Consider the following 17,620-nt stretch of genomic DNA (forward strand, 5'->3'; position numbering starts at 1 on the left):
ACTCTTCAGCGCAAGCGTCAACTAACTAATTTCCTCTTTCCTTCGAAAATGCAATGGCTGTCTTATCACAGATGCTAGGTGATGGGATGGCTGCTTTTATGTCGCAGGAAGTTTATGGTATCATGTAGGACAGCTTGGTTTCCCTTACCCTTATAAAAGAGGCACTGCTTCTCTCTAAACTAAAAAAATCAGGCTTATACTTTAGTATGCATTGTTAATAAGTTATTACTTACAAAATCATTGTTAATGAGAAGTCATTATTTATGAAATTATTTATTATATCCTAAAATTATTATTTATGAAATTTAGTATACTGGGTAGAGGGCAAATTATGTATCTTCTAGCTCAGTGCTGGGAATGGTATCTGGCATGTAGTAGGTAATCAGCAGATATTTGTTGAATGAGTAAATATTTGATTCTTCTATGGGCAAGATGTTGTTCTAAGTCGGGGATACATCTGTCAAAGACAAAACTAAGTCTGAGACAAAATTAACAAAGACTATTTATTCATAAACTTGCAAAAGAACCCATCAGCTGTCACACTTCTTTCAGCAGAGATTCCAGGGTATTAGTAGGGAAAGTGAGTTTCATAGAGTCTAAAAGGGACGGGAAGGCAACTTCTTATTGGTAAGGGTTCTGTGAAGGTGGGCTTTTTGGAAGTCTGGATGACTTTCTGCAGGTACACTTGGGGTCCTTGGTTGGCTGCAAAAAAGCAAGCAAGCAGTTTGGGGGCATTGCTGAAATGAATGCTAGGGGCAGAGGGTTTTCTGTGGCTAGTCATTTCCCAGAACACTGTGGTATTCAATGGGGTGCATTTTTCATGGTCAAACTGTCATGATGCTCCTTAATGGGAAGCTGCCTGCCACCTGCGTCCTCCCTAACCCCACCTCTTTAAAAAAAAACCCCAAAACCAAAACCCACAAAAAACAAATAAAAACAAACAAAATATGTCTCTAAATTGGTAAAAAGCCTTCTTAAAAATCTAAAAGTAAAAAAACAACAACAACAAAACAAACAGGATTTTACATTCAAAATAAAAAATGCCACCATCACCCCATAATCCTAAATGCAAGAAAAATGAGTGATATAAATTTAATTGTTCATGAGAATTCATCAGATGTAAGTCAACTTGCATTTTTATATTCAAGATTTATTTAATCATAGATGTGGTTTCGAGACAAAGATAAAGTTCAATATTTTATTGGGATTTAGGTAAGATCAGTGAAAAATGTTCTGAAGAATCAAGAACATGCTTTCTATAGGTGTCACTATGTTTACGGAGCAAAATAGCCACCTTAAAAAAAAAAAAAAGCTGCCAAACGCTATTTGAAGTTAATTGCAAGGATTCACAACCTTTCTTATGGCTTTGTCTTTATTTATAAATTTATGAAACTGCTGTCAGGGGGACAGTATTAGTGACCATGGGAAATTTTGAGAAATTAAATAGACCCTTGGCTTCATGCCCAGAAAAAAAATGTCAGCCCTACACAGAAAACCAGGCAAAAGATAAAAAAGATTCCATTATATCTATAACACAATCTTCTTATGGCTTTAGTACAAGTTTCTTCTCCGCTAACAGAAGTCCCCGCAGAAGGTTTAAACAATCTCAACAATTTCATTATGTGAGCGTAGCTAAATCCAATAATGTAAAAGGGTTTAGAGAGCCTTCCCATATGCTCAATTCCATACCCTTTCCTTCTAGGGGAAGTCAAAGAACTTGGCTCTCTGGAAACTGATTCCACTCCGATTGCCCGGAGCACAAATCTTGCTTTGTTGACATCAAGCAAGCTCTCCTGAGGACACACAAAGAACAGAAGAAGCCATTAGAATTTCTCGTGACCCTGCTCCGAGCCAAATCCAGCTTCGCTTAAATGAATGAAAATGCTTGTTACACGGCCCAAGAAGCTACTTTGTCCATTTGAAAATTAATTAGACCGTAGCTGGATGAACAACCGTAAGACGCTTTCACGATGTCCTTAGATGGATGACCCTGGCTGAGTGCCCAATTTTAACAAGTTTACCCTAAAGCTAAAACATGGCCTTTTGGCTAAGCTAGTGCCTACAATTATAATGCTTTCCTGAGTGGTAGCCAACCACTAGGCACAACCCCAAAAGGAAAGGAAGCAAGGAAGAGAGTAGCTGAAACTTTTACAGGCAATTGTGACAGAAGTTGTTCTTGAAGGAATTTTTTTGTTGCAAGGAAGCCAACTTAGTTACCCACTGCACAGCTGGGCTTGGAGAAAATACTAACATCTTATATATGTCATGATCCAGTACAGATTAAGACTCCTTGAAGGTAGAGATCCTGTTGGTCCCTGCAGTACTTTAAGTTCTGTGGGACCACATCGATTAACTAGAAGCATAACACACAGACCTGCCTATAAATCTGTTTTCCAAAACGTCAGGTGGAGAGTGCTCATGGCTGGCTCTAGCAAAGAGAGAAACTTTGGGTGTATAAGATTCTGAGCCCTTCCACTTACAAAGAGACTAACGGCTATTTTTAAAAGTAATCTGTACGTTGCTACAGTTAAGAAGGTTGTTAATAAATGGTAGGTATGACAATACAACTGATGCTAATTATCTGTAATGTGCAGCTGAGGGCAGAAATAATAGGTGTTGGACCCATTGCGTGGAAAATAACTTCGCAGAGAAAAGCAAAAATAGAAAGATTTAGGAAAGCTTGCCCAATCCGCAACTTCTTTGTCTATAATCACAAGTCTCAAAAGTTGATTCTGTCCCCCCAATGGCTGGATGGGGCAAGGACAGACATCTGACTCCAATGGAGCTGGTTTATAGGCTGATACTGACCAATTATGTTGTGTTTCTGTCTCTGCTGGGCTCTTTCAATCTCCTCTACACACGCTCTCTCATCCTGGGGTAGACAATGGAGGGTCTTTAGGCATGACTTAGATGACCAAAAAGGGACACCAGTCAGCTTGAGAGGAGAATAGTTCAGATGTGGAGAGAAGGACAAAGAAAAGAGGTCATGCTCATTTTAGTTGCTTAGTATGTAGGAAGATTACAAAAGCCAAAGAAAAATAATGGAGCAGACTCTCAGGTACCCTCAAGAATTCCTTCCTCTTGTTTACCTCCCACCAGGAAGTTATACAGTTCAAGTGCAGAGGCATCAGCACATGAATATACTTTTTAAGTTTTCCTAACATTGTTAATTGTTTTAGGACAGCTCTTCCTGGCCCCCTTAACTCCAGATCTTTTTTCTGTCCTTGTATAGCCTTAATAGTTACCAATCATTACCCTTCTCAATGCTCCCTCCAAAAGAAAGTAGGTCTGGGCTCTGAAACATCTAACATGGCCCCAAATCTTTTGGTAGTATGGTAGTATGGGTGTCAGAGAATGGGTGGCTCTGGAAAAGAGGGACATTACATAGCTTTCCTCACCCTTACATGGAGAGAAGGGACTTGTGTTGATCTACATACAAATACATTAAATAATTATTCTCCCAACAGCCCCATAAGATAGAACTGCCATTTTCCAGGTAAGAAAATTGAGGCAAGTAAAGAGTAATTAACTGGCTACAAATGACACAGCTAGTAAGTGGCAGCCCTGGGAATCGGCTCGGGCAGTGCATCTCATGTTCGTGCACCACCGCTGTGCATCCTCTGTGCCGCTCCTGTTAGCTGGTGTAAAGAGTAAATAGCACCATGAGACTATGCTGTGTTTGGCCTAGTGAGAGCTCAATATATGGTAAGTATTCATTCCTTTTAAAAAAGCTTCTCTTATTTATTTGCTGTCTTTCCTATGGAGCAAGGCTCTGTAAGGGTAGAGGTGTCCGTTTTGCCCACTGTTACAGCCCTAATGCATAGAATAGTACCTGACCCAAAGTAGGGGCTCAAAAGTTATTCATTCACGAATGAATGAATGAATGAATGAATGAATGAATGAATAAGTGAATAAGATTCATATTCAGAAGTCTTTTGGGAAGTTGAGGGAGGTGGGGGCCAGAACAGAGTAAGAGCTATTCCCTCTGGATACAGTCTTCAAAACTGGTGCATCTCACAATTTTACAGAAATACCATTCATATAAAAGTTAAGAGTCTGATAAAAAGGCGTCTTTGAAAGCAGAGTGAAATATAAAATTGAAACTTCAGAGGTCAGCCCCTGGGTCAGGGAGAAAGGTGGCAGAGGGCTGTTTTGGGTATAAACCCACTTGTTCACCTACCAATCCCACCCTCCCCCAACCTCCAGCCTTGCACACACCCCCACCCCAGCCTCCCTTTCCTTGAGTTTAGAATCTGGGTGCTTCCCCACACACACCTTGCCAGGTTGGGGGCTAAATGGAACCCAAACCTCCAGACTCCTATCTCAGTTTTCTATCATCCTTTGTGACCTTAAATGCCCCCAGAAGGATTCCATAAATGGACTAGGATCCAAATGAAACAACTAGATTGAATTTAGGCAGAGAAGTGAGAGTGTCCTTTAAATGCCAATAGGCATTGCCTTTGGCATAACAAAGGAGTTAAAACATAATTAAGATCTGAAGGCTGATTACAGGAATGGGTATGATTATTTTTATTATTTTTCCTCTTTCTATCTTTGTGATAGCATGTGATCAACCTCTGCCATGCTCCGTTGCTTAGTAGCAGACAGTCAGAGTTTTAATTATATACTAAAATAAGCTAAAGAACAGAAAACTGCTTTATGTCTAATACGTATATATCAAGAAAGGCATGTGACAGCATCTAAATTGCTTTAGTGCCTGATAAAGAGTGCCTCCGGTAGGGTTGTCATCAAAAGATCACGAATGGAGTAGGAAAGTATTATTAATAAAGCTGCTACTCTATTTATATGTCCTCCATTGTTTGTGATTCCTTGTTAGAAGCGAGAAATGAATTTTTATCTACCACTAATTTCATCAGGTTTTTTTTCAAGTCAGAAGGAAAAAAAAAAAAAAACTTTTGTCAATTGCACTGCCAACCCTCGTCCTCCAAATAGAATTCTTTTCACTGCTCCAGATCTGCAATTCCCAAAATATTGTATCTTGCAATAAAAAATTAAAGAATTAGTTCATTCATTCTTTCAACATTCAACGAAGTTGTGTTCCAGAAGCAAACCCTAGAGGAATTCTCTGCCCTCATAGAGATTAGATGTTAAGGGGAGAGGAAGATAATAAATATGTAAAACAATGAAAAGATAATCACGGACTACAACAAGGGTTAAAAAGTAGAGATTACTTAACATTAGGTTTAGTTGCAGGGGAAAGAAGATTCAAAATCATTTTGCTTAAACCAAAGCTGTGATTCAGCTACAGCAATTTTTTGACACTGGCATCTATTCCGATTGATCGGTGCACCTCTTCTTTGGTTGGTTCAGGTTAATACGCTGGACAAGTTGCTATATATGTGGAATAATGATTGTGGTTTCAAAAGTTTATTTCTCCTTTCACATTAAAGAAGTCTCTTCACAATGGATAAGGCAGTTGGGGCACCTGTGAGGCTCAGTGGATTAAGCGTAAGACTCTTTCTTGCTTTCAGCTCAGGTCATGATCTCAGGGTCATGAGATCCAGTCTGCGTCAGGCTCTGCCCTGGATGTGGAGCCTGCTTGAGAGTCTCTCTTTCCCCACCCACTCTGCTGCTTCTGTCTGTCTCTTTCTCTCTCTTAAAAGAGAGAGAGAGAGAGAGAGAGAGAGAGAGATCGGTAAGGCAGCTTCATGAATTCATCTAGGACCTAGATTTGTGGTTCACCATTCCAAACACATGGCTTCCACTTCATGCTCCAGGATAATGATGGCTTGGGTTTCAGCCATTGCAACTATATGAAGGACAAAGCCAAGAAGAGGACCATACCTCTCCCTTCACTTTTAAAGATGGTTTAGTAAAAAAAAATAAAAAAAAAAATAGTGTTTCTCCCAATAGCCAGATGTATTCCATGGCTGCAAGAGAAGCTGGAAAAGTAGCTTTCATTCTAGGTGGTCATCTGCCCACCTAGAAATTGTAATTTATAACTAGGGAAAAAGGGACAGCAAATAGAGAAATAGGTACCAGAAAGTGTCACACAGGGTGATGTGATAGGCAGTCAGTGATACAGAGGGGGCTGTTTTAAATAGGGTAGTCAAAAGCTTTGTTAGAAAGGAGGTAACAATCATGCTGAAGCGTGAAGGATGCAAGTGAGCTTGCCATATGGACTGCAGGGAGAAGACACCAGGCAGAAAGAATGCCTTATTTCAAAATAGATTGACTTATGCTTACAGAATAATCTTGACCTCATTTTATAAATAGTATTATGCAACTATTAACTTTTCCTGGGCTGGATGACAGTCTCTATTCTTCTGTAATTCTTAGTTCTCCAAATTTGAAAGCATGTTACATTACGGGAATTTTCGAGTTATTGAAACAGCCAACTACTGTCACCCGCAATTTTTAACCTGGTAGGAAGATAGTTGAGAACGTATTCAGTACCAGACTGTTTGATATATTACTTAGGGGTGTGTCTATCGGGGGAGGGGAGGTAGCCAAGCCAGATAAAATGTGCATCTAGTATGTCTTAGAAACCACCATAAGTGGTGTAAATAATGCTAGATTCAGACAAAACTTACCTACAAATTAGGGTATTAAATCGCAACTCACATTACAATAACATGATTTGGGTTGGTGTTCACTGGAATAGAACTGATCGTATGGAACTAATGTGATGTTTTGTGTGAATGTCACATTAGTTATGCATTTGTTACATGAGATCGTGGGTGCCAGAAATGTAATTCATTGGAATAAACAGAAGAGCCTAGTGGCATTAAAGCCTAAAGCTATAAAGGGGAATTTGCCTTCATTAAGCCTTCTCATACTATAATTAAGGTGACATTACATCCAGCGCATTTTCTTAATAAATATCTCACACTGACATCAAACAAAAGAAGAAATCAGTAATACTATTTATTTCTGTAGATTTCATGTGAACAAAGATCATTATAAAGTAAGTGGTTTTTGTCTAAATATATCATGCAATGACAACACACCCTAGTACAGAATAAAGAGATGGTGTGTGTGAATGTATGTGCGTGTATGTGTGCTTCAAGCCTTTCTCTTGACTCTGTTGACCAAATCACAGAAGAGGGGTACTGCCATGGGGATCCTTATTATGCATTTGGAGGAAAGAGCTCTAAGAATGTGTGTGTGTGTGTGTGTGTGTGTGTGTGTGTGTGTGCTTTTAACTGATCAGATTCCTCACATCTATATGTGTCTAGCTATAAACCTAAGAGCTAGCTATTAGACCAAAAAATCATGCCTGTTCTAAAGCTGTTACATTGTAAGTTTTATTTTCAAGGGCAAAGACTATGGCCTTATTACCTCTGTTAACTCCACTTAAGACACTATTTGACATATAGTAGTTGCTCAGAAAGATTTAAATGAATGAATTGTAACTTTCATTCACAATTTCCACTTACTCAACAGCTAAATCTCTATCAGTGTTATTTGACAGAAACACAATAAAACTCCAACAGAAATAAGAATTGATTATTAAAAACATGCCATATAGAATTTTATTGCATACATCCACCTCTCCCCTCAATATGAAACACTGAATATGTATGAGTGAATGTGGATAGCAGTACACATCTTTAGGTGTGCAAAAAAATAGAACTTGGGCACCTGGGTGGCTCAGTGGTTGAGTGTCTGCCTTTGGCTCAGGTCATGATCCTGGGGTTCTGGGATTGACTCCAACACATCAGGTTCCCCACAGGGAGCCTGCTTCTCCCTCTTCCTGTGTCTCTGCCTCTCTCTGTGTCTCTCATGAATGAATGAATAAATAAAATCTTTTAAAAAATCTAACTTGTTTCATTTTTCTAAAACTAGATTCTCATTTGAATCTACTGCTTCCTAATTAAGGAGGTGAAAAGTTAATCTTTGTCATTTATGGGTTCCCTTCCTTTTCCCATGGTTCTAGGTATCCCACGAGTCTATAGAAAAGAGGCTCTGGGTGAAGCAAAGCATCCTGTCCTCCACGGCATTCACTCTGGTCCTCGGCAATGGGCCCATGTGGGTTAGCAATGAGTCTTTTCTCATCATCCTTCCAGGATTGGTTGTTTCTTTTTTTCAGTTCCAGGTCTTTCTCGTGGGTGATGCTGTCTAAGGCCCCATCCCACCTCAATACTGCAATCACCATGCTTTCCTCTACAGCACTGCTTCTTCTCCAGGAACTCGCCTGGAAAGTTTCACGTCCTCTCTGCTCCCAGATCCCATAAAACTATTTGTGATTTTGGCCACCTCCCCAGGCTTTAACCAAAGTAACAATGCATTGGACCCGTCTTTCTGGTACCACCCATACCTCTGCTCTCATTACTCTCCCTCTGTTCCCCTAACTGGGGAGTCTTTGTGTTGAAATATTTGTCCTATGCAGTGAGAATCTATTCTCTTTTCCTACAAAGAGGCTCCTCAGCTTTTCCCTTTCTGAAGAAACATTCCTTTTCTGAGTTCATAAGCTTGGAAGAGTTGAGCTTCAGCAAGTTGTGGGTAGACCAAGGAGGAAGTGAAAATATTGAGGGAAAGTTTGGCTAGAATTACAAAAATATTATTCCACTTGGTGAGTTTTAGGTAGCAGATGAGCTGGAGCAAAGGAAGGAGGCGGGAGGCAGGGCTGGGTAGTGGGCAGGAACAGGGAATGCTGTCTAGGTGATAGAAGGAACAAGTGAAGGTTGCCAGAGGGATGCTCTAGATTCTAAATCCTAGGGGTTGGGATTAGTCAAGGGTACACAGCAACCAGGGAAGACTAGGGATCACTAACCAGAACATGGGTAACAAGTCCCAAACAAAGCCAAATTCATAGGAGAAAAATTTTAAAAAAGAAATTTTTTAAGATCCTTGACACTTCCATCCAGAATGGCATCTATGCCACCCTCCCCTTGAATCAGAGAAAACTTGGGACTGCTAGTTCAGCAGAGTAGCAGAAGTAACACTTCCTGACTTCTGCGGCCAGGTCACAAAGAGCCATGCCATTTCTGTCTGGGTTTTTTGAAACATTTGCTCTTGGGTTTGCTCCTTCTCAGAAGCGAGCCACCATGCTGGGAGAAACCCAAGCCACGTGGAAAGGCCACGTGTGGGCACTTTGGTCAACGGTCCCTGCTGAGCCAAGTCTTTTGAGTCACGCAGCCCAGGCGCCAGACTTGTGAGTGAAGGAGCCTCCAAGTGATTCTAGCCCTCGGCCATTGAGTCACCACTGGTCCCTGGACTCTTCCCAGCTGAGGCCCCAGACATTATGAAGCAGAGAAAACACAAGCCATCCCAGCTATGCCCTGTCCAGATACCTGACCTATAGATTCTGGGAGCATAACAAAATGGTTTTTGTTTTACGCCATGATTCAGGCCTGATTTTTTTATGCAGCAATAGATAAGTGGAATAGTCCAGAACCAGAAAGAAGAAAAACACCAGAAAAGTAGTGTGCTCACTGGAGCTGCTTGTTGCTAGAATAGAAGGCTTGTCCAAGGGGGGAAAAAAAAAATCAGCCTCCATGGCACAGTAAGAACTAACATTTACTGAATGTTAGTGTGTGACAGGCACAGATCCTTTGATATGTACTGATTCACTTGGCCGCACACCGTGCTATGTAAGGAGTATTATTTACTGACATTTTACACATGAGGAAAAAGAAGCAAACCACGGTTAGGTATCTTGCCCCAAGTGACAAGGCTGTAAGTGGAGGGCAGTGAATTCAAACCTCGTCTGTCTCTGGCATCCACGTTCTCAACCACATTAAAGAGTCTGGTATATGTGCCAGGACTTGTGTGGGTCCTGCAGAAAAATCTGCAAACCTAGAGAAGGTTCTATTAGCATTTTTGATAAAAGAAAAATAACCACTGGCCTTTTCCCTCAAGAAACTCTATTTAAAAGAAAAGAAAAACCAAGTTTGACAACTCCTACCATTTCAAACAGTATGACCAGATGCAGGTTGGGCTTTACAGCCACTAGGATATGTTGGCTAATAAGAGTCACTTTTTTATGGAGAAAAGACAACTCTGGCTTGAAATAAAACACTGTGGTATAAAAACAACTGGACAGAAAAATAACAACACAACCATCAAGCATGGAAAGATGTGTATTTAACATTTTCTCTCATTACCTTTACCTCAGCCCTCTGCAACAGGCACTTTTGCCCCTGTCATCTAGACAAGAAACTGAGACTCAAAAAGCAGAAAGTATTTGTCTAAAAAAAAAAAAAAAAAAAAGTATTTTCTAAGAAGGTATCACATAAAAAAGGATGAGAAAAGTGCCTTTCTAACTCTCTTTTTCTACAGTGAATCAGCACAGACAACATGTTTGTAGTAGTTTCAACGCCTCTTGTATGATTTTCAATTTTGTGCAGTGTGTGTGTGTGTGTGTGTGTGTCTAACACTCTACACTCAGCAGTTCCTCATCTCAAACTGGATGTGATTACAGTTCAGCTGACAACCAAAGAAACAGTCAAGGCTGTTATTCAGCCTTTTATAATAATCCCTGTAAACAGATAAAAATCTGCCTGCAGGTTTCGCTAGCCGAGGTAAGATTACATTTGCCAAGTTTGTGTGCTTCTTGTTATTACAAAAGAGCAACTCCATCTCATGAGGTTCATTTTGGAAATACACAAAGTCCTTAGACAGCTTTTAAGTTCTATTCAATGATTCTCATCTAAGCTGCAAAGGGGAATTTAATTTGTTTTTGCTTAAGCAGGGGTGAAAAAAAGGAAAAACTCATTGATTTAGATGATTTGACTAGGAAGGCCAGTAGGAAAGGGTGAAAATCCTGAAGTAATGTCACTGAAGCAAAGAATGAAGAAGAAGAGGAGGAGAAGGAGAACACGGAAGAGGAGAGAACATTTCTTCCTTCGAATTGTACAGCATACAGTATATAGTATTTGCAAACATAACTATAATATAAGATCTCAAAATATAGACTTGAAATAAATTTCTTTCTTTTCCACACAGCAGTCCAGAGGCTGGTGGGGCAGCTCTGCCACAGTCATCAGAGCATCTACTCCTTCCTAGCCATTAGAAAGTAAGGAACAGAGGGGTACTCACATCTGATTATCCAGAATTGAATGACTTGGTCCCACTGAGTTGCAAGGAAGGCTGAAAAGAAAGGTACCCAGCAATGTGGTTATGAGCTGAGCTAAAATTCAGAGCATTATATTACTAAAAGGAAAAAGAAACAACAGATATGGGGGACAGTTATCAGTTTATGCCATAGTCCAGGGGTTGGGAAACTATGGTCCAAATCTGGCTCACTGTACCTGTTCCTGAATAGCTTATGAGCTAAGATGGCTTTTACAAATGAATATTTACAATCAATCTGAGGCTAAAGAACACTAGCTTTGAACCCCAATTAAGCAAAATGTTAGTCCTTCTCAAAAAAGGATTTTGTTCTTCTCATGCGTAAAACCATATTGCAATAATTGTACTCAATTATCATTATTACACTTTGAAACTCATTAATGTAAAATCTGTGGAAATTTGTTTTCTCTCTTCTCCTTCAAGAACCAACATAATATCCTTGATTTTTCCTGTTGGCTCACAAAGCACACAGTATTTACTACCTGGTTCTTTAGAGAAGAATTGGCTGACCACTGCCAGAGTCTGAGCTGGACTAGTATGGTGACACTCTTGCAAAGTATGGAGAGAAGAATGGCCTGTGAGTGGTGTAGCAACACAGAAGCCCATGATCCTAACGAGTCTGGCCTGGGTTTCTTAATCATAGTAAAATTTCTTTAACCAAGTTATGAATCCAGAGACTTCTGTTAGCTAAAGCCCAGTGGGAAATAGGAAATAGGAGGAAAAAGTCTCTGCACAGCCACAATCAAAGCAGGAAAGCTGATGTGCTGCACATAAGAGTGCCTGAGCTTCATCCACAAACAAGACATTTCCCTCACACAAAACACAATTCTGTTAACTGCCAATGACTTAACTGGGTTAGCTGTTCTTCCAAACCCACAGCAGGGCTGCAGCAATAAACTGGAAGGGGTTGGGGAGGAAAGGGGACAGGGGAGAAGCACTGTGTTTAGGGCCTCTTAATACAAGGACCACAACCTCCATCCCAACTCTGAAGCCCCCAAGGACACCACGGTCTTCCAGCTCAGTGAAATAATAATCTTCAAGATGACCCTGTGCCATTAAGCTGAGGTAAAATTATATTAATTATATTCTGTCTCAAAAGGCAGGGAATAATACACTTGAGAAAGTCTATCATCAAATAGTGAAGAGAAAATTTGGGGCACTTAGAGGCACAAGTTACAGTATTTAATTCATATTGAACTTGAACTCTCCCAAGAACTCACATAAATAGGATGTGATGATGTTCTTGTAAACATTTTTTTTACAGTCTTAGCAAATATTCTTTCAGCCTACTACTTTTTTCCAATCTTATTTCTTTTATGTTATTTTTATTAAAAAAGGATTGCCTTCTTTTTGATAATATTGTGGCAAAAATTGCCAGTACTTTTCTACTGATCACAATATGATTATTTTATATACAAATGACAGGAAATCAGGTCACTGGTTTAAGGAAAGGAGGAGGTGGTGGAGGAGAGGATGAGGAAAGGTAGAACAGGAGGAGGAGGAAGAGAACAAGTCGGCTATGAAGGAAATAAGATGGCATATTGAAAAAAATACAAACAGAACTTCCTTCCTGAATGGTGATCAGTGCCCTTTTCTCTGAGGAGGTAAAACTTAATCTGAGCCCAAAATGACAAAGAGTCAAATGGTAGAAGGGCAAGGAGTAGACACCCACAGGTGCAAAAGTGAACAAGGGCTGTAAGAGGACTGCCTTTCCAGATTTCAGGGCTGTCCTTTTCCCCTCCAGAGGGACAAAGTACACTGGGCTCAATGGGTGGAAACAAGATGAGGATGACCTATCAGTCTGTTGCATGCTCCTGGCAACAGTGACTGGTCCTGGCCATTCTGGGCCAAGGAGACTCTGGGAAGAGGAAAAATCTCTCCCAGGCTGGTTGATTCACTGCAGGGGTGTGTTTGGGGCCATCAAGTCATTCTGCTGTGTCACAGGGAGAGTTTGCATGAGAATTAAGCCAAAAGAGGGGAGAGCAGAGGTGAGTTGGAGACAGCAAACCATTCATGACATGGTCATTGGAGGATCTGAGGTTACCATGCTGAGCTCCATCCATGGAGTTTGTTATGTGACCAGTAAATCTCCTTTTTCAGTTTGAGCCAAATGGGAGTTTGGTTTCTGTCATGTGAGAGTGAAAACACTCTGATGGCCCAGGGGGCTTCGGAAGTTATGGAAGAGTTCTTGTGTATTTAGAGGAAGTTGTGCTTTTGCGAGTCTTCTCAACATCTTATTGAAGAGCCCTGGTCTTAGGACATCCATGTGGTAGAGGATTGAGTGAGGGTGAGGGTGAGAGCTGGAGAACTGCTTGTGAAAAACTGGCCACATGTGATGAGGAGGGAGATACAACTCTAGGGATTGGATACTTTCCTTCCCTACCTTTCCCCCATTCTGCCATTTAGGGAGAGGAAAGAAAAATCCCAAATTGATGCACACGGGAGAAGCAAGACTGGCAAAGGAAGAGCTTGCCCAAACCTCTTTGAGATCTACAGGAATTGAGTGCTTGTGGTTTTGCCTGCTCAGAATCTCCTCCCCATTTTAGGCATCACTCCTTGCAATCTGGGTGGATTAACTCCACCTTCCTTTCTGTTGGTCCACATGGTTTAGGTGCAGCTGAAGGGAAATCTAGTGGAGTGGACCGCGTGACCCAGACCTGACCAATCGGTGAGTTCCACCTTCCTGCTGTGGTGCTCTTACAGTAGGCCTGACCAGAACTGATACGGGGACTTGACCATAGGCACTGGCAAAGAAGCGCTTGCTTTCAGCTGTATTGTGGGGTCCACATGGAGAAGAGTCACCTGCAGAGAGGAGCACAGAATCAAGTAAATGAGAGACAGGTAGATTGAATGCCTTTGAGCCCTTAAATTCAGACATAGGTGAAGTTACATTTACCATTTCAACTCTGTGGTCATATAAGCCAACTAATTCTTCTGGCCCACAGGAGCGAAGTTCCTCTGTTCACTATTTCCAGGCAAAGAATGGGGGCTGAAAAAAAAAACATTGTAAAAAAGGTGTTGAATGAAAGAAATCTCTGATCTCATTTGTAAGGAATAGAATGATGTGCTAATGTATTTTCCCTAAGACTTTGTAATATGGCTATTTCAATTCTATAACAATCTTAATACTATAATATACCGGATCTGTGACAACTAATGTAGTTTTTGTGGGTTGGCCTACAACCAATTAACCAAACTTTGGAGATATAACTTATCTGTTAGGATTTGCCTGCATTAAAAAAAAAATTGAGGGGCACCTGGCTGGTTCAGTCAGTGAAGCCTACAGCTCTTTTTCTTGGGGTTGTGAGTTTGAGCCCCACATTAGGTATAGAGATTACTTAAAAATAAAACCTTAAAAAAAGAAATCATTGAGAAGACTATGTAAATTCTGAATACTGTATAATTCTTCCTAAGTCCCTTCCACCAAAAATCAATGAGCAGAACCCAAAGTTATAAACTCCTTGCACTGTAGCCAAGATCTCTTCCATTCTTCCCACACATCAGGTATTTATACTTAAAGGGGTGAGAGGCATGCAATATAAAGGACTACTTTTTATCAGTCATAGAAAACGTACACTGAATGTGAGCTTAAGAGAATTTATATTCCATTGAAAATGACAATATAAATTACTTTTTAAATTTGGGAATAATAATATTTTAATGGCAATAGTTTCCTTAACCAGAGTTTAGTATTTGCAATGGAAATCCAAACCTAAGCAAATTTGCTTCTTCGGGAATAATTCTTTAGTGTCAATGGTTTCTACCAATAGAATAATAAACAAATGTAAGCGTACTTACCTTAGGAATGAAAGGAGTTATCTTTTAGCAACTCTATATAATTTCTGTAAAATCTCTGGAATTTCCCAAACTATGTTCTTTGGAACCATCAGCAAGTGTTTTACACACACACATACACACAAAATCCTGTGGTCAAATAAGATTGTGAAACACTAAATACTATCCTCAATCCTGAAAACTCTGCATATGAGTGTATTTGAGAATGCAAGAAGTCTTGCAGTACGGATACCTGTTCAAATGTGTTTAACATGGCATTTCCCAACATTAAATTCCTCAAAATTAAATAGAGTGTTTTGGTTCCTACCCCAACCTCCAAACCCCAATTCCCCAAAGCAACCTTTGGAACAGCTTGTGGAACTAGTTCCATAAAGCAAAGTTTGGGAAACACTAGTTTAGTGGTTTCTATCTACACAGATTTTGCTGTCTGAATAATATGGAAGGCATTTTGAGTGACAATTGCACCCATTTGGATTTAACTTCAACTGACTCCATAATTAGAAATTTAAAATGCAAATTTTTCAAAAGCAAACTGCCTTTACCATTTAGAAATGTTGCTGAGACTTACTTGGATTTACGTACAGTTCTATTACTTTCCAGTATATCTGGTATAGGTAATAGGCTCCAAAGACCTATAAATATTGAACACAAATAAGATTAGCCATGTCTAAATCTTATCTATAAACAAGGGCTTGACAATTTTAATATGGCAAATGTGCTCTGCTTTTTTTTTTTTTTTCTTTTTTTTTTTCTTTTTGGTACATGCTTCTTGGGAAGACTGGGAATGGAATGGAAGCTTTTTCATTTATATTCCGCACAAGATGTATATTATGGATTCATGTTAGTATGGGTGAGGACATGAAGCCATTGCTATTGAGCCTCAGATGTGGCAGCAAAGAATTAAGAGATCATCACCATCTCTCACTAAATATAATGAAAATCTAACTTTACAACACTCCTCTTAAACGAGCTTGCCTCATGCTACTTGGCTATGCATTAAATCTTGGCATACACAAAAAATAAAAACAGGGTAGTTCTAAGGGTTCATTTATGTTGGCTGGATTATGAAGATTAACTCCTCAGATGGTGTTCCAAAGAAGTCATCAAATGTAAGTATAATTGAAAATAAAAACCTGAAAACCATTTAAATATTGATAGGAAAGTGAACAGACAGGATATAGTCAAGACATCATTCTTTGGATACATAACATCAGTGTATATCATAAAGGATTAAAAAGTTTAATTCTCTAGGGAATATAATGGAGATTTCAACTTCAGTAAAGCACATTTCCTGGGAATAATATAGCTTAATTATTCTCATGGCAGAGGCACCCATGCAGATTATACACACTTAATACAATTTAAATTTTAGGTCATTTGTGCTAAAAATGTTCTTAAAACTTGTAAGTTGGGTTTATTATTCTCTAAAATAGTCTAACCCTGGGTCCTAGATACAGTGTGGTCCTCTTCTCAGAAGTACTCTGTGGCTTGTCACCTTGCCAGTCCACACAAATATTAGCTCTGTGCTAAAATGTGGCGTTTCTCAAATAGTGTATGCCACTGTTGATACACGCGATGATTTTAGGTAGTTCAGGGATGGTGTTCCATTCTAATAATGGAGGGGATTATGATAATATAAATGCATCTGCCATTTACTGAGCATTTACTATGTGCTGCCAAGCAAAAAATTGTATTTGAATAAACTTCACAAGCCTACCAAATGGTAGCTGCTATTACGATCACCAAAGAACAGAAAGGAAAATGAAGCACTGAGAGGCTAGGTAACTTGCTCAAAATTACATAGCTGGAAATGGGCAGAGACAAGATTCAGCTTCAGGAGATTTAGCTGCCAGTCCATGTTTTGTCACTTTGTGGATATATTTATCTGTTAAGTGGGTTCACTTAATACAAAATTTAATACATGTAAGTCTGTGAATATGAAATAAAGTCACATAAGCTGTAGGCAAATGTGTGATGTTCAGGTAACCATGCTATAGCACATTGATGTGTTTTATTGTTTTCTTTTGGCAGGGTGAAGCTCAAGATTAAGGATCCTTAGAGATTGTGAGGTGAAGGGGAACAGGCAAATGACAGGTCAGGTACGGTTCAGCTGCAGACCTGCTGAGATGAGTAGCTCCAACCTTCGGCTTACCTGCTTTCAGTGTTGCTCAGAGAACTTCTTGTTGACATAGAAAATCTTCCTACTTTTACACGTTTTTAAGGCATCACATAATCACATTTCTATGGGAAAGATAAATAATTCAAATAACTCTGAAAAAGAAAGGGCTTGATTATTGTATATTACAACGTAAGGGGAAAAAATATCAAATTTAACAAAAAGCTGACAATCAGAACAGAAGCATTACAGAAGTTTCTTGCTCATTTTCTCCAGAGGTTAAACCAGAATATTTTTTAAAGAGGGCATAAGTTTAAGGTCTAGCTAGGGAATAAAGACATGTTTTGTCTGACACTTCCCAAGTCAAATCCAACATTTATCAAATGATTCTTAAGTGCTGTATTTAAAAAAAAATACAGCCAGGAGCTGGCAACCTGGGTATATTAAGCTTTCATTATTGTAAATTTGTATTTTAAAAACCCAATGTCTTTTTTCGTAAATATGCAAGGGCTTCTCTGACAATTTCTCTTCTTGTAAAGCCACCTCTCACTTAAACATGTTAAATAAAACTCCTATATCTAAAATGAATTCTTGGCATCTGGGAGTTTAAAATCTCCCCCAAATTCAGAGGGGAAAAAAAGCTGTATAATTATAGTTCATCTGAGTGCAAGT

General features: G+C 39.5%; 1 long non-coding RNA gene across 1 annotated transcript; it reads right to left on the bottom strand.

Moving 5' to 3' along the window:
• Positions 1–489: 489 nt before the first annotated feature.
• On the bottom strand, positions 490–16,974 carry LOC112666055 (uncharacterized). The gene is made up of 4 exons (XR_003140691.3): positions 15,401–16,974; positions 13,934–14,026; positions 11,005–13,839; positions 490–1,793 (listed from the first exon to the last, which is right to left on the bottom strand). It is a non-coding gene; the product is annotated as an uncharacterized LOC112666055 (long non-coding RNA).
• Positions 16,975–17,620: the final 646 nt, after the last annotated feature.

The sequence above is a fragment of the Canis lupus genome, chromosome 20 (genome assembly GCF_003254725.2).
Source record: "Canis lupus dingo isolate Sandy chromosome 20, ASM325472v2, whole genome shotgun sequence".
In the NCBI taxonomy this organism is placed as follows: Eukaryota; Metazoa; Chordata; class Mammalia; order Carnivora; family Canidae; genus Canis; species Canis lupus.